At 38.9% G+C, this 18,789-nt stretch overlaps 1 long non-coding RNA gene across 1 annotated transcript; it reads left to right on the forward strand.

The window, feature by feature from the left end:
* Nucleotides 1–908: 908 nt before the first annotated feature.
* LOC129505277 (uncharacterized) lies at nucleotides 909–12,968 on the forward strand. Its single transcript, XR_008663504.1, has 3 exons — nucleotides 909–975; nucleotides 11,768–11,847; nucleotides 12,897–12,968. It is a non-coding gene; the product is annotated as an uncharacterized LOC129505277 (long non-coding RNA).
* Nucleotides 12,969–18,789: the final 5,821 nt, after the last annotated feature.

Raw genomic sequence — 18,789 nt, forward strand, 5'->3', positions numbered from 1 at the left:
TCACTTTGAAAATTCCCGATTGAGCCCTCTAATGCTACGCCATTCCATATACAGAGAAGTAGCTTCACCTCAGTTCCCATCCTATGCAATCCCCCTATATCTAAAGGAAAGATAATATAATTTATACATCCCCCATGATGATCTCTTGCTGAGAAAGTAATTGCCCTCATTTAAGAGTTTGTATCAATGAATAATGATGAGATTGCTTTCAATTAAATGAATGCTAATACAGTAATGCTCCAATATGCATACACAAATTTGGTAAGATAATGATGTTTCTTGACAATCAGCGTTTCCAAAGACGTACTTTGTCTGCTCATGGTAACTCTCAATGTAGGCAGCTCAAATTATCCAAATTGATTTTTTTTAGTCTAATAAAATGACAGCTATTTTAAAAGGGTAGTCACCTTTTCCTTATGTCATTGACAGGTGTCCTTACATCTACCATTGTCTATAAATGGCGCTTGCACTGCCTGCCAGTCTTAAACTGAGACTCAAATGCCCAGCAAGTATTCAGTGGCTAAGTTCCCTTAGAGTTGATATTTTTGCAGACAAAATTATGCAGATATGATGCTACTTTTTGAGACTATATCTCTTAAGCTGGGCAGCTTTCAATACACTTTTAGAGGTTTCAACTCAGGGAACGGTCAGGGACAAACAAGAGAGAAAATATTTGTGTGGAAACTACTTGGCGAACAACACCAAAAAATAAAATCCTTGTGCCATGGACGTTTAAGCCTCTGTAAGAAACTTGGGTGTCTTACATTTGACTTTGTATCTAATTTGGAAATGACTTTGAGGAATTGTCATCAATTTGGTAACAGGGAAGAATGATTTCAGCCTTAAGGATTGCAGGGCAAGAAATAAATATCTCAAGAACTTGCAACCAACTTCTGTGGATATAGTGACTCTAATGTAGTAAGAGAATTGTACAGAAGCCACAGAGGAAAAACCACCATTAAGTACTTTGCACAAGTAAGTAATATACTCTTATGCTGTCCTTCTATAGCCCCATTTATTTTTGTCAGTTGGTATGTGTGTGTCCACCACACCCTCAGATGTAAGGATTAAGTGAAGTGGATTTAGCTGGGTAAGGCGACACAGATGAAACGGCAGGAACAAGGACTTGCCAGCTAGTGAGATGTCACAGGATGTCACTGTGACAATTCTGAATAATGTTACTGCTGCTGAGACATGGGATGTGAGTCAGCTGTCCAGACCTGTGCCCTCGGTGTTTGACATGGGAAGGGGTATAGGAAAGTGGTCCTCTTGGGGTGAGGGGTGTTGAGGCAGTGGAATAGTGAGGGAAAAACAAGGTGAGGGGCTGCTTATTGGAGACAGTCTGACTCCAGCCTCAACACAACATTGGCTATTCCTATGTTCCTGATTACTAAATAAGCTCTTTCTTTGCTTTAACTTGTATAATTTCAAGAGGTAAAAAATGCCTATGTCTTTCTTTGCACATGTGCTTTGGGTGAGGGGAAAAGGGGTCTGGCCTGTAATTACCAAGTAGGATTTTCACAAAATTTTCAAGATGCAGTGAGAACAAAATGCTATATTCAAACTCAACATTGTCTTGATTATGGGCAAAACAAATCACCCCCAAGAGAAATCTATTCATGGTTTGGTGGATTTCTTCTAGAATGGGAAATTAGACACCAATTAAGATTCTCTGAATGATGGGGTACTTTGGATGGCTGTCAGTTAAACATCTGCTCTTAGCTCAGATGGTGGTCATAGGGTCCTGGGATTAAGCACCTGCATCGGGCTCCCTGCTCAGCAGGGATCTTCTTTTCCCTTTCCCTCGGCTCCTCCTCCCAACTCATACTTTTTCTCTCAAATAAATGAAAAATAAAATCTTAAAAAAACAAAAGATTCTGAGTGACAACTTGGAAGCTGGGACTGTGGTGGCAGGGTGGTGCCATGGTGAGGTGATAGGGTGTGAGGTAAAGCAGCAGAGAGAGGGGTGAATCCTTGGCTGGGGGAGTCATCTAATAATGAGGATGTTGGGGCCTCTGGGTGGTTCAGTCGGTTAAGTGTCTGACTTTTGGTTTCAACTCTAGTCATGATCTCATGGATCTTGGGATCAAGTCCTGAATCCAACTCTGTATTCAATGGGGAGTCTGCTTGAAGATTCTCTCTCTCCCCTCTCCCTCTGCCCCTCCCTCCTATGTGTTCTCTCTCTCAAATAAATAAATATTTAAGAAATAAAAATAAGAAAAAAAAAGAAATAAAAATAAGGATGCTAATATTTTGTCATTGAATGTAACAAATCAGAGAGATGCAGACATCCAGGGAAATTGGAGGAAGGTGAATATTTTAATACTTTAGAAAACCCCAAAGAAACGCCATCATAGTGCATAATATCCCAGCCAAGATAATGTTAGAAGGTCAGCAGTGCTTGGAATACCCATCATCACCTTAGTGTGATTGGAGAAATAATTCATTGCTTAAAAACAGAGCAAGGCTAGTTCTCTTATCTAATATTGTCCAAAAACTCCAGGAGATGATTAACTGTGTCTTATATTTCTCTTTATGATCCTGTATCTTGTCTAGTTGCCAGAATGTCAGTTCTGAAGCTTTTTAGCTTCAGCCTATACTTGAGGCTGGGAAAATGGGACGTAGTAGTGATGGATTTCTGGGATGCTTGCTAATGAGGAAGGCAGGCAGAGGAAATGGAGTGAATTCAACAGAAGCTGAGCAAGAGCCCTAGAAAGTAGACAAAACCAGGACAGGATGATGTCTTATGAAAAAAATTGCTCAACAGGGCAAATGCTGTGAGTTATGAATTTGCCCTGACTCACCTGAGTTAAAAAACAAAAGATTCCGAGTGACAACTTGGAAGCTGGTACTGTGGTGGCAGCTCAGCTGAGTTATGAATTGCAAAGAAATGATGAGTTTAGGTATTTAGTACACAGTACATCAGTGAAAACAATATAGATGGGATGTAGAGTCATCCTGAGATTCATGTTAAAGTGGAAGAGAAAACTAGGGTAAAAACCAGATTGGGAAAGTTCGACTCTTCACAGGGACTTGCTTCAGTGAAAAAGCCAAAGGAGAGAAAAAGAGAGACTGATGATTCCCAGCAATGACAGTATAAGTTCCTGGGGAAAACTTCTCTTCACAAATAAGCTCCTTAGTTCATACAGATCATAAAAAATTAACACAATGTGCCACATTGCAGAACTAAAGATTAGCCTACTAACCTATGTATAATACCCTGAAATACTATTTTACAACGATTTCATAATAAAAATATTGTTCTGAATGAACAAGCTGTGGTACTTCCAGATAATGGAATGTTATTCACTGATAAAAAGAAACGAGCTCTCAAACCACAAAAAGACACAGAGGAAACTTAAATGCATATTGCTGAGTGAAAGAAGCCAATCCTAAAAGGCTCCCTACTGGATGATTCCAACTATATAGCACCTAAAATAGGAAAAGTTAGAGCAACGGTAAAAAGACTAGTGGTTGCCAGGGGTTCATGGTGGGCATGGGGCTGAAGCCATGGAGCCCAGGAGACCTTTAGGACAATAGAACTACTCTGCATGACATTATAGTGGTGGACAATAGAACTACTCTGTATGATATTATAGTGGTGGATACATGCATTTGTCAAAACCCATTGAGTGCATAGCATAGAGTGACCCCTAATGTAAACTGTGGACTTCATTTAATGGTAATGTATTGATATTTGTTCATCAATTGTAACAAATATATGACATTAATGCAAGATGTTAATAATAGGAGACGTGTGTGTGTGTTGGAGGGAGTTTATGAAAAGTCTCTATATTTTCTGTGTGAGTTTACTGAAAACTTAAAATTGTCATAAAGTATAAACGTAGTATAAATTTTTAGAAGTTGTATTATATAGGTCAAAAATAACATTAAAAGTTGAAAAGCATTTAGGATCACTTAAGGCTATTTTCTGAGTTTTTATGTAGGTTAATTTATTTTTATATTTTATATATATATATTTTAAATAACATTTTAACTATTTTTTAAATTTTTTAAAATTTATTTATGATAGGCACACAGTGAGAGAGAGAGGCAGAGACACAGGCAGAGGGAGAAGCAGGCTCCATGCACCGGGAGCCCGACAGGGGACTCGATCCTGGGTCTCCAGGATCGTGCCCTGGGCCAAAGGCAGGTGCCAAACCACTGCGCCACCCAGGGATCCCTATATTTTATATTTTTAACTTACTTTGCTATTTTTATATGACAGAATTTATGCTAATACTTTATTGCAATAAAAATCATTTGTTTATTCTTTTGAGTTTCTCATGTATATTTGTATGTTCATTATTAAGATTTTAGTTACTTTCTTCTGAAGAGGAACAATATGAGTTAATCAGAGACCTGCTTGCCTGTCAGGAAACCTATTAGTTCACATATTAAAGGGCTAACAAGAGCTATTTCACCCTTGGCTTATGAGAAAAGACATTTCATTTTAATCTTCCAAAGTAAATAAGCTCTGACAAACAGATATGTTTGTAAGATGTGTACAGAGCCCCTAAATCAAATGGCCATTTTCCACGCAAATTCATAAACTACAATTCGAACTGTATTTCATCTACCTGAAGGTCACAATCAAAGCAGTTGTCAACCAATAAACAAAAGTGTCTGTAATAAATGTGTGAATGGCCAGCTTTTGTCTCTGACTAGGGGAGAGACAAAATCAGCACCACCCCCAGGAAGAAAGTTCATTTTGTCTTCTGTCATTCCTTCAGTGCACAAGAGGCAACAACAACTAGTCCAAGCAAATAACACGAAACACATACCATATTCCAGCAAAGAGAAATTTGTTCTAAAATTCTGAGAGTGTAACAGGGCTGTAGTTTATGAATGGTAAGACAAGGAAAGTGCATCATGGCTCATCTGGTGTAGCACAGAAATAAGAGCTGCAGTTTATTAACTAAGACCTAAGTCACTGCCCAGAAATAATGGGGTGGGAGACATGATAACATGGGTAGAGAGAATATAATGATGTTCAATCATGTTCTCATAGCACCACCAGCGTGTGAGTCTCCCTCATTAGCTCCTTCTGGATTTCACCACCTTCAACTTGGGAAAAGCCACCCTTTCCCATGAGAGAGCTAACCAAGAGTCCCCATCCCCATCATCTGCTCTTTGCTCAGCAGCTGTTGGGTGTGCCTTCTGAGGAGCCAAGGTGAGGTCTCTGATTTATAACGTGTGCTCACATTTGGCTCTGGAGTTTGCTGTTGGCCAGGCTGACTCAGATTCCTTTAGTTTGTTTCTCTGGCACAAAAGGAAATGAAAAAGATACAATTATATTCATTTAATAAGTGTGTTCTTTTACATTTTATGTTGTTATTTATTTGTATTTTATTAAGTATAATGAACATATATGTCATATTAGTTTCAAGTATATAATTCCTTCTTTTTAAAATGCAAGCATAACTTTAGAGGTCTCCTCTCAGAAAAGTGGAGTAATAGGGATACAGATGATATCTTTGTGTTTGTAAATCGCATGATTTTCATGAAAATACATGCAATGGAGCTGCTTGAGCCATCAACATGTGGTTTGTGGCTAAAGAGAGGAGACCCCTCCCCCAGTTCAATCTGTCTTGGTTATCTCCACTGTAACTGGAGAAAACCTACCCACTTGGTTCCTATAAAGCATATTTGGCAAGGAACTTTCCTCTGGGGTTGTTTACACTAGCTTAGTGGTCGAAATGTCAGGCTTCCCCTTCTAAGTCCTCAAACTTAGCTGTGACAGTTTGAGGGTGGGAATAGAGCTGAAGGCAGATATATATTTTGGGTGGCCTTTTGTGAGGATGTTACGGCAAGGCGAGCTCAGAAACTCACATACCTTTTTCACATTAAGAAAATGAACATGGCAGAGGTATATGAGCATCCATAAATGCAGAAAGACGGAATTGGTATTTTAAATGAATCACATTCTACAAATTAACGGTCAGCTGTGGCATCTGTCAGCTCCAAATAGCAGAATTTGAATTTTATAGCAGCTGGGGATGGAAATTCAAAGTTCTCTCCTAAATACAGAGTGCCCAGAATTCTCTGGATAGAGTCACCTTTGGTGTTATACAGTTAAGACACTGTGGTTAAGGTTCAAACAGGGCCAGTGGGCAGTCCTTTCACTTGCCTCTAAGCAGAATAAATGAAGCTCTGCTGCATTTTTAGAGTTCTCTGGGATGGATGAAGGCTGATACACTGAATAAATCTCACAAATGGTAGAGTATAGTAAAAATACACCAAAATATAAATACCCTTGATCAAAGTCATCATTGATTAATCAGACAAGTGGTTTTAAAAATCCATACTAGAGTTTCCCAACCTATAAAATAAACAGTGACTTTGTTTTTCCTGGGGGAGGTGATGGGGAGAAGCAGACACTGTATCATAGCAGAAGTGATACTCCCTTGACTTAAACACTCATGGCTTCTGCTGTGTGCTCCATAACATGTACCTCAGGGTGTTATGATTGTTCCCTTTGCTTCCACCACACTTGGAGTACCTCAAGAGGAGTTACTGATTCAATATCTATTACAGTAATATCATTAACTGAAGACAGGTATTTGGCAAATGTATCCTATTTGACCCTCAGAGGATTAGCCCTATTTTGCAGCTGAAGAAATAAAGACTCAGAGAAATAAAGCTGCTCAAAGTAGCATACACAGAGCAGGTTCCCAGACGTTAGGATACATGAGAAACCCTTGAAGCGTTTGTTAAAATTTAGATTGCAAGGCCCCACTTTCAGAGTTTTAATTTGATAGATCTAGGATGGGAGTAGAGAATTTACATTTTTAACAAATTTGCAAGTAAGGGCAACTCGGGTCCAGGATCACATGTCAAGAACCTGCAGCCTAATCATTTGTGTTTGATGTGATACTCTGTCCTGAGTGGCTGGGCGACCTGGAAGCCATGCTCTTTCCACGGCAGTATGTTTACCCACTGGCCCTCTCTTTCTATCTTCCACAGAGCCTCGATTGCCAGTTACCTTGGGGTGGGGGTGGGGTGGAGGAGTGGTCAAGGAATACCAGTTGACCATCTGTTGCCATCCCCCTTCTTATGCACATACCACTTCCTTCACCTAATTCACCTAATTCACTCCTTCAAGTCTCCGCTTAAAATGTCATTTTCTCAGAGAGGCCTTCAATAAAATAATTTATCATTGCAAATTTACTCAGGTTTATTTGTCTCATGAATGTCTGCCTTTCAAAACTATAAGGGCCATGAGGATGAGACTCTTTTCATCTTTGTTCTTAGAATAGAATCATGTACCCAGCAGGTGGTACAGTACTTGCCCCTAGGAGGTACTCAACAAAATTACGTAAATGGATAAATGAGTTGAGTAAAGGAAACGTTGAGATCTAGTTCTAGTTCTGCTCTCTTACTAGCTGGATGAAATCAGGTCAGTGCCTTGATATTTCTAAAATCTAAGCCTCTCGTTTGTAAAATATAGATAACAATTTTGAAAGGGTTGTGCTGAGGGTTTTTTTTCTTTCTTTCTTTTTTTTTTTTTTTTTTTTAGCAAGCTCAATATATGAAAGACTTGCTCTAGATATGCACTGTTGGCTCTTAAATCCAGGCGGAGCTCATAGTAGATGTTCAACAATTGGTTGAATTGAATCAGATTTGGCTTGCTTGGATACAGTGATTTTTTTTATGCTCTCCAAGGAACTTCATTTTAACAGTTAATCATTTTAGAACATCAAACACCTCTGTTGTTAATTTCTGCTTATCTCTTAAGGGGCTTGGAAAGATACAATGTAAACTTTCACAGGCATTAATACTTCCTCCATTTGAGGTGCTAAATCAACCTGCACGAATTTTTCAAAGCAGTAGAGGCACATGCCACATTTGTAAAAGAATGACCTGATAGGACTTTATTTTTAAGCTGCATTTCATCTCACAAAGCTCTGTAGGGAGTTGAATAGTGACATTGGGCTTCTCAAACCTATTAGCTAGACATGTGAGTGAGCAAGTAAGCCCATTTATTAACCTCGTTTTTTGAGAGGTCCATACAAATATGGCAGAAGCTGTCAGAGAACAGAAAGGTTAATTAAAACATGGTAGACCCTTCCCTTTAAAAGGCAGTGAACCATTTACTGTTTTTAGTTTACAAACACTCACTCTTAATCGCGAGTGTATGTCAAATTACTTACATGTCAAGGTACACAATTATCATCAGTTCACTCTACATTTTTTTTGTATTTATAACCTAAGCCATTGCCCGTGTCATAGTTCACTTACAAGGAAAGACGTGATTGAGAAGAGGGCAACCCATGGCTCTCCCCCTGCAGAGCTTAAGCAGCTCTCTGCCTTATGTGCTCCACTAAACAATTCACTCAAATGGTAGAAACTTCATTCCTGTAAACAACCTCCCACTGGAGCCATGGTATGTATTCTGTGCAGAGCCAAATTTTCCAGCCTTGCCCTTTCAGAGCTCACCATTTATAAAACAACAAATCTATGCTTGAGAAACAGCCGATTGCCTCTAGATAACATACTTCTCAAGACTGCCAAAGGGGAAAGCAGGTTTGCATTATCCATTGGAAGTTGTGGCCTTAGACCTGATGCTGATGAGTGACTCACATCGCTGCTTCCCTTTGCCCTTAGAAGCCAAACCTCACATTTTTCTGATGACAGGTACAAGGAAACCATTTGGTTCATACTAATGGAAATGTAGTCACTTGTCCAAAAAGTTGGCTCTGAAGACAGAGAAATATTGAGAGATATATTCATAGGACGTACTTCATAGGCTCTCCTGTTGTGTCCAATTTACAAAGTTAGCTGTCAGGTGACAGAGCCGGGGATGCTCTATTGCTAGTTGTGATAACTGCCCCATCTCTTTAAATTAGAATACAGGTAACTCTTGAACCACAAGTTGTTGGTGCTTGTTCTTAATCCAAGAAGGAATAGAACAGATTTTCCAAGAAGGAATAGAACAAATAGACTACCTTTCAAGAGCAAGAGTAAAGTTCAAAGATCCATTCCAATACATAGAGCTAACGAGGTGTTGCGTTCCTGAATCACCCGTGGCTGAATAGCTCAGTTGACTTTGCAGATGTCTTAGAAGAGCAATCCCAGCATCTTGGAACTAAACCATCTCCCTCATTTTACAGAGAAGAAAATGGGAAGCCACAGAGCCTGTGCCTTCCTCCTGGAGGTCAGTGGCTGAGCCCTAACTCAAACCTTGGTTTCTTCCTTTAGAGACATTTTTCACAAAACCACCTTGTTCTGATGAGTGAGGACCAGAAACTGAGGTGCCCTGCTGGGCAACAAAGCAAACCTGGAGTGAATCCCAGCCCCTGTAGTGAAGAAGGGAGCTGAGCTCAGCTTTTCACTGCTGCTGATGCAGGAAGAGAGCTGAAATGCTAACAGTGCCTTGCAAGCCTTTCTTGCTGACTCAGGAAGTTCTTAGCTCAGCCACTTCCAATCGCCCTCCCTCAGGTCCTCTGCATTTTCAAACAAGACCCTTAGGAGCACAGCTACCTCTTTCCTCTTCCATCTGGGAGCGCTTTGAGTGCTATCAAATATTTCATTTATGGAGGATGAAGCACTGAGCATTAACAATTGTCCTTCAGTGTCATGTCCACCCCTCTGTTGTGTTAGTAGTTCTCACTGTGGGAGGCCACAAATCCCCTTGGAAGGGAACCATGGAATATATTGGCATGCACACTTTGGTCAGAAAATGCCCGTACACAAGGCCACATTTAGAGCTGAAGTGGGGGCCATTTGCTGAGGTGGAGAGCACATGCTGGGATGGGCAGCCACACGCCAATGTGGAGAGCCACACATCAGGCTTCTGCCAGGGGACCGCGCACAGGACAGGCCTGTGTTCAGTCTCCTTGGCCCTAATTCTCTGCCCTTTCCTTTTTGTTTTTTAAATATTTTATTTATTTATTTATTTATTTATTTATTTATTTATTTATTTATTTATTTGAGAGAGTGAGAGAAAATATGAATTGGGGAAGAGGCAGAGGGAGAAACAGACTCCCTGCTGAGCAAGGAACCCCACATGGGGCTCACTCTACCCCCAGACCCTGATATCATGACCTGAGCTGAAGGCAGACGTTAACCCACTGAGCCACCCAGGTGCCCTGTCCTTTCTTTTTTGTTGCCCTTTGCTGGTCACCTCTCTTTTCCTCTCTCCTGTGCACCCCTTCCCATTACCCTTCCCACCTTGGATGTGGGGCCACCTCTCCTGGATGCCCTTTTCTCACTTTCCACACTAAGTCCATCCTGTCTTTGCCCAGTGAGCATGCTGAGTTCAATCCTGCCCCATGCTCCCAGAGCTCCACTTATTACTATATTGCCTGTAGGATTAAAAATACATATGAACACATGTGACATAGATAAGAAAAATGCCTTAACCATAATATATCGCCATATGTTATCAGTGGTCAGCTCTGGGACTATGGGAGTATTGGTGATATTTACTTTCTATCTTTTTTTAACCACATTCAATTAAAAAATAAAAAAAAAAAGTAGTGTGCTCCATCACTCCCCTGAAAAAATTACAGAAAATAAATACATAACTCTTTTCTTGAATTCTTTTTACCAAAACTCACTTCATGGTTTCTCAGAAAAAAAAGATATGATGTTTTATTTGGAAGCTATTGGACCATCATGTGGAGACTTATGTTAAAATATGGAGTCCCAGTCATTGAAATTGTTTAGTAATATATTAAAGAAACTTACTTTTTCTCTCTGGTGTAGTTCCTCCCCACTATTTCTCCCATGCCTCCTCTCCTCTCACACCACAGCCACACACAGAACACCTCTCCCTGGCCACCAAATATGTGGAGGATTCCCCCCACCAAGCAATTCTCAGGGACACCAGCTGGGGGTACTACAAATTAACACAATTCTGACACCATCTACCTGACATTGCTCACTCCTCACTCCAGATGCCACAGCTTCTGTCCAATTGGCTACAAATCCAGGGCTCCCATGACTCCATCCTCAAGTTTGTTTGAATTGCTAGAATAGCCCACAGAACTCTGGGAAATACTCATTTAGGTTGAGCAGTTTATTTAAGCATGGGATAAAGGATATAGATAAATAGCCAGATGAAAAGATACTTAAGGAGAGGTCTCAGAAGGTGGGGAGCACCAGAGCTTCTGTCCCCTTGGAGCTGGGGTACATCACTCTCCTGCTGTGGATGTGTTCACCAGCCTGGAAGTTTTCTAAACTCCATACTTTTGGGATTTTCGTGGAGGTTTCCTCATGTAGGAATGATGGATCCTGAACTCCATTTTCAGGCCTTCTCCCTTCTCAAGAGAATGGGGGTGAGGCTGCAAATTCCAAGCTTCTAATTACGGTTTGGTCTTCTAGGAACCATCCAGGGGCCCACCCAGAGTTGCCTTATCAGTATTACCCAGGAAATTATAAGGGTTTCAAGAACTCTGTGCCAGAAACCAGGGGACAGAGAACAATCTATATTTTCTATTACCTTACAAGTAAATACTAAGGAAAATTAAAAATACTTAGTATATTGTGTAAATTTCAATTAAACTGAATGTATACTAAAATGTGCCTGAGACTCATGTCTCATGGAATTCGACACTTTTCTGCATTTTGTAGAAAAGTGTGATAATTTTTCAATATATTCTTTTCCCCAGTATTTTATTATGAAAAATTACAGAAAAATGAAAGAATTGTGTGGGGAGCAATCTACCACTTAAAAGATTCTAAAATGCCTATTCATCTATGTAGACTTTTGTTTATTCATAATTCATCTTTTTGAAAATATACTCTTTTTAAATTCTGTTAGCCTTTGCAGAGATAAGCAGAAACCAGAACTCCTAGACGTGATTTGATAAACATGGAGAATCAAGCAGGATAACTTGACTGGTAAACATCGCTTGAAGATCTTAACTATTTCCTTTGGCTGTAGATTTCAACTGCACAGTTTTTAATGTCTCTCTTTTGCTTTGTCCTGATGTGTTTGGTTTTGCCAAGTCCCTTTGAAATCAGCACCTCATTTTGTTTAATCAAAAAGAAATGATTTATGAAAATAAACAATTTTAATAAATGTTAATAGTCAATATTTTATATGTAATTTAAAAAATAAAAATAAATTGCTGTTTTTATTAAAACAGCAATTGCTGGGGCACCTGGTTCAGTCAGTTAAACATCTGCCTTCAGCTCAGGTCATGAACTCAGGGCCCTGGAATGGAGCCCCACATCAGGCTCCGTTCTTGGTGGGAAGTCTGCTTCTTCCTCTCCCTCTGCCTCTCCCCACTGCTCATGCTCTCTCTCAAATAAATAAATAAATAAATAAATAAATAAATAAATATCTTTAAAAAAATAAAATAGCAATTTTTATCTTACCAGTACTCCTCAGGTTGTGCTTGTGCATGTGTGTGTGTATCTCAGAATCCTTTAAATAATATTCTTGAAGTTTATCCCAAAAACATGAATTTCAACCTTTGTTCCCCTTCTTGCCTCTATGTAACCCACTGTCCACTCATTTTTTTTAATATAGATTATATCATATAATTTCCAACTTGAAACTCATCCATGCCTTCCATCACAATTAAAACCCCAATTTCTGTTAATGGCACAGAAGGTGTCTGCATTCAGATCTCCTCTTCCTCTCTGGCATGACTTGGCCACTTGTTCCCTTGCTCGTTGCACTTCATCTGGCACTCTCGCCTTTTTCTTCAAACACTCAAACCGTGGTCCACCTGCAGGAGTTTTGCACCTGCTGTTTGCACTGCATGAACACTTGTGTGTTGGCCCTTTCATGACATTTAGTTAAATAATCCCTTTTAAGCTAAGCTTTTCCTGATAACCTTTGCCAAAGCATTTTATTTCCTTGGTAATACATCTTTCATAATAATGTATACTTATTTTCATTTTTATTTATGTCTTATCTTATGTCTATTTCCTTTGTAAAGAGACAGAGATTATATTCGCCCGGTTAACTAAAGTAACATCTACATTTAGAAGAGCACCACCTGTGACCTGTGACCTGTGACCACCACTCAGTGAATCTTAGTTGGGAAAACAAGTAAGTTGCAATAGTTGTTAACTTTGGGGTTTGAGTTGTGCAACCTCTTTGAAAACACTTGGTTTATATGTTCTTTTCAGAGATTTCTTCATTCAAGTGGCTTATTTTCTGAAAATTAGCTGGGTTGCTCTTTAAAACACAGATTCCTAGGAATCTGGAGATAGGAGGCTTCAGGAGGGATTCCTGAGCTGAGTTTTTAACAAACTTCTTCAATAATTCTAGTGTGCAGATAGTCTGGTGGCTAACGCACCTTATAACTCATGACTATATGATTTTGGCAAATACAGAATTCAATAAATCAATCCCTAAGATCCTTATTTGGGGGGAAATTTGGGACTTTGGATACCCTGATATCTAATCATGCTTATCAAATATTTGCCCTGAATGTAGAAAGTGGATGAATGCACAAAAAGTGTATTTCTACATGTATACTTTAACAGTGACTACTCAGGCTGCTCCATGCCCTCATTAAAGTACAATGTGTTGGAATCTTCATATTTTATCCCTTTCCATTTAGAAACAATCCTGATAGTAAAGAGAGAGAAATCGTTCTCCTGAATAGGAAATAAAATTATATTCAGCCTAAGTTTAGTCTGGAGTACTGGGCCTGGACTGATTTTTTTTATTATCCACATAATTAAAAGGAAATTGTAATGCCCATTATCCAAAAACTGTTCATATACATTAAGCATAATTTAACAATTATAATATTTGCTTTCCAAATACAGTTTGCTTGGTTTGGGTTAATATGAAAATGATTTATATCTGAATACATAATAAATATACACTGGGTTTTTGGTGGACTATTCTGGGTACCCAGGGGATGCTATTCTGGATTAAGAATTAAATATTAGATCTAGATGGACCTTGAGGACTCATTCTTGTCTAGTTGAATCCATCCATTTCACAAAGTCAAAACCGAGACGCAGAATCAGGGAATGCTTTGCCCACAGGGGCTGTCCTGTGCTTGCAGTGGAAAGAAGCAGATACTTCGATACCAAGCCACGTGCCAGGAGTACATGCTAATGCTGACACTGTGGACAGTGCATTTTCAGTTTGTCTTTGTGTACTCTGGGTTAGCAAGTCGATATTTCAATTTACCCCACACCCTTCTTGTTTCTCGAGTCTTAATGTTACTTGAATTTTTTTTTTTGAACGCTGTATCAATTGTTTTCTTTAGCTCTGCCTTAAACCCAGTAGTCAAAAGAAAATGTTCTTCCACTTACTTAATTGAAAAATTCTACAACATGTACCAGAAGGGATTGAATTCATCTTCAGTTAAAATCTCATTGAAAGCTGCTTGCGTTTTAAACACATGAGCAATTTAGCCTCACCTTAAAGCAGAAACAGTTTTATCAACTCACTCCTTCTTTTTGCTCCTTCAAGTCACTCCATTCCCAAAACTTAGAGTGATTTTATGTGTAATAGCCAAAGAAGGTTTGTGTGTAAGTGAAAATGATAAAATTATTTTGATAGCCATAATAATGCATAATAATCATGTCAATATCATGGTTATCATTGTGATTTACAAAGTTACCAAGTACCCATGGCAACGTGGGAACACATATCATGCTCCCCCCAAATATGATCGACAGGATGCTATGAGCTCATCAGTAACAGTTTGAGTTATGAGATGCAGTTTCATTTTCCAGCCTGTGTTTGAGGATGTGAATATATAATTCCAACACAAACATTCTAAACTTGGGTAGCAGTTTATTTTAGGAAATAGCATGGCAGGCTGCAACTCAAGGTTAATTGCGACAAACAAAAGACAGAGTTTTCAAAAGTAGGGTGCGTACCAGGAATGAGGATGACTAGGTTTTATGTGTCTCTGTGTTAAATTTTAAATATCCTCCAATTCTGTCTTGTTCTTTAATGATTCCTTTCACAAGTCACCAGATGCTTCTCTTGGAGCTTCTGTTGAGTTGTGAGAAGACCAAGTATATATCCCAGTGCTCGAGGTTTTCAAGTCTGAATTTGAATCCCAGCTTCAACAATTCTTAGTTTTGACTCTGAGCAAGTTATTTAACTTACCTAGATCAGAGTTACCTTTATCTGTAAAATAATATTATGTATCTCATTGATCGCTGTTTAGATTAAGTAAAAGAAAGGATATAAATTACTAAGCAGGGAGCCTGGCACAAAATAAGACTTAATAAAGTTGTAATGCTGCAAAACTCCTTGAAGCACCCACTCAATTTGTTATAACGAAAGTTAAGGTCAAAGAGCAGGTTGGCTTGTAACTATACCCATTCTCCTCTTTGGTCAACCAAAGGCCTGAGTCACCAAAGTATTTATATTTTCAATGGGTGAAATCCATGAGGAAATAGCTTTAGGAGATTATCACCCAAAGTAGAAGTTTGTAAAATGATCAGCAAGATTTTCTTGTGGCTTCCTGGAAGTTCTTTAACAATAGGTAACTTTTATTCTTCTATTGAAAACAGGCTTATTGAGCATTTTAGGGTTAGAAGAGATTACATAGTTTCCAAATGGGCAGTATATTTTGGGATTTTGCTAGGTCATTAAGTGGTAGAAATTGTCCATAATTTTCTGAAGACAACAATCTAAAATTGGCTCACATTTGGTGTACTTCTCCAGACATCTTGGCCTACCTGAACTTTCTCTAGAGATTTTGGTTGGAGGAAAATATAAAAATGGTATCACCTTGATTGTAAAGAGTAATTGCTCTCTAGAGTTATTTGGGATGTGTGCGTGTGTGTGTTTAGTGTAGACACAACCAATATAAATATGAGAAAATTTATTAGGTAAAATTACTTGTGGTTAATTCGCAATGGTATTCTAGAATTATAGGCTTAAATTTGAATCTATTATTTGCCAAAGTAGTGAGAAACACATTGTTGGAGGGGTGCCTGGGTGGCCCTTAGTTAGGCATCTGCCTTTGGCTCAGGTTATGATCTCAGAGTCCTCGGATTGAGCCCCACATCAGCTCTCTGGTCAGTGGGGATCCTTCTTCTCCCTCTCTTCCCCACTCATGCTCTCTCTTGCTATCTCTGTCTCTCTCTCTCTCTGTCAAATAAATAAATAAAATCTTTTTTTAAAAAACCCACATTGTTGAGGAAAAAATGTAGGAAGCAAAACCTCAAACATATAGGGCAGGAGGTTCCTCCTCACCTGAAGAGGTTCTAGGAGACCTTGCCTAGCTCCATGTACCTGTCCAGCTGCTACTCACTATTCATTGAGTTCAGGTGTCATCTCTCTGAAGCTTTCCGGAATATTCACTTCACTTCTCACAGAAATTAGTTGTACACATAATTCATTGTTGACACCCTGTTTTTGTAACACTTAATAACATTTGATTGTAGTAATGTGTTTACCAATACTCTCTGTCTAGGCTGTAAGGTCATGAAGGGTAGGGACCAAGTACTTGACACATCAAAGTTGGAAGACATGGAGGTGAGGGCAAGAATAAAAAGCAAGGAAAGAAAGCAAAATGATGACCTCAAGTCTGTGATGATTGGTTTCCATGAAAGGCCAAGGCCACTGGTTATCATTATTTGCAGTCTTCGTGTGAGCAAAACAGAAGTGAAGATGTGGAAAGGTAAATAAATGTCATGCTTTCAGAAACCTGGTAATGTTGGTGAAGGAATTATGGTCCATCAACAAGGTGAAAACAAGATCATCCTGTCTGGATGAATTTGCTTCTGGGTGAGAAACTTTATATGAGCATAATCTTTCAAAATAAATTGATATTGCAAATTTGTCATTAGAAGTTACTAGGACCTCCAATGATAACTATAATAAAATTACCTTCTGAAGTCAGAACACTTTTCTAATTCATCTACCATTATGGTAAAAATACAATAACATTCTATCATGTGCGTAAGTCTGATAATTGGTGATACCATTTAAAAAATAATAGCTTAATTCACAAAAAAAAAGAGTGTGGTCATCACTAAACCCCTTCTTCCTTTTTAAAAATTATATCTGTAAATAAGCATCTCTCTCTCTCTTTTTAAGGAAGAGAGTATGAGCAGGTGTTGGGGATGGAGGGAGAAGGAGAGAATATCAAAAAGGCTCTAAGCCCAGCACAGAATCCAACAGGGGACTTGATCTCGGGACCCTGAGATCGTGACCTGAGCTGAACTCAAGTCAGGCACTTAACCGACTGAGTCACCCAGGTTCTCCAAAGTATCCTTTTCCCCTTCATTTTTTTCCAACTTTCTTTCTTTAAAACTCCAACCTCTTAATGTATATCAGATCATCAGTTTAATCACAGTCACCACATGATGCTCTGTGCATCTTTCCTTGGCTCCATTTTGGCCTTATTCACACCCAACTGGCTCACCTATAGATTTGCCAAATGATTATTTTCTGTAGAATCAAAGACGAATTTTTTTTTAAATCAAGACAAATTTTTTCAAAGAGATAATGAATAATTTTACATTTTAAAAACATTGTGCTATATTTGTTTATTGCTAAAGCATACAGTTCCATCTTTAGTTAATAAATCTCCTCCTTCTCTCTGCTGTTCCCTTTAACATCTCTCTCATACTTCATTTTTTTTATCTGCTCTGCTCTTAAGGAGATTAAAATACCTCAGTATAAATACCCACTGGAAGTAAATATTCCATGGCTTCTATGCTTGACTTGGGAAATTCTGAAAGTTATTTGGAAATGGTTAAGGTATGGAAGGTCCGTTGAGGAAGGAGAATTACCAAAAAAAGCCTGTCTTTTCTCTGAATGCAGCTGGAGGTCACCAGAATAGAGGCCCCTCATGAGAGGTCCTGGGGGATGGAATGGCACTTTTAGAAAATGTGACAAGTCCCATCACCTGGGACTGTGAGGATTTCTCTTTTCATTGTAATTGACAAACACCAGCCATTACAGCCCCCTTCCCCTTCATCAGTCTAATTTCTTTGATCTGGTCCCACCTGCCTTGAAGCCTCATCTGCCTACCCCTCACTGTGGATCTCCAAGCATACCAGACACCTGTCTGCATTTGACCTTGTAGAAGTTATTACCTGTTATTTAGATAGAATCTGCTTCCTCCTTGGACTTCTGATGACCACTGACATTCTACTCTTTCTTCAAGGTACAGACAAATGCCCCCTGTCATGGAGTCTTCCCAACTCCCAAGGCCAGTAGCCAGCCCTACTTTCTGCCCAGTGATTGCTCTTCCCATTTTTGGGATTGGCTCCTCAGGCCAGAACTCACATGAGGGAGATCAGATGTACCCTGAGAGGGGTTTATCTGATCTCTGGACAAGTTTGGATAGCTTAAAAAATCCCACAGTTTATCTGGGTCTGCTCATCACAGATATCTAGGTGAAATGAAAATACTTAATTCTTTTTGCTTCAAAAAATATTTGTATCTTCCAGAGAAAATACTTTTTTTCTATTTCTTGATATTCACTGTAAAAGTACATTTGCCATAATACTACAGAACATTTAGAAAATAAATGTCTTTTTAAATAATAGAAAAATTATCCACAATATCATCATCCAAACATAATTATTGCTATATTTTTCCCTTCAATCCTTCCTAGAAATGCCTCTTTTATGTAGTTGTAAACATGGTGCACACACAATGCCATGCCTTGCTTTTCTGTTTTAACACTACACAGTAGTTGTCATTTGTTGAAATAACGGGACAGATATTTTTTAAATAGGACTTTTTTTTAATCTTTTTTTAAAGATTTATTTATTTATCTATTTATCTATTTATTTATTTATGATAGACACAGTGGGGGGGGGGCAGAGACACAGGAGGAGGGAGAAGCAGGCTCCATGCTGGGAGCCTGATGTGGACTCGACCCTGGG

Source organism: Nyctereutes procyonoides, unplaced genomic scaffold (genome assembly GCF_905146905.1).
Source record: "Nyctereutes procyonoides isolate TBG_1078 unplaced genomic scaffold, NYPRO_anot_genome, whole genome shotgun sequence".
Classification (NCBI taxonomy): Eukaryota; Metazoa; Chordata; class Mammalia; order Carnivora; family Canidae; genus Nyctereutes; species Nyctereutes procyonoides.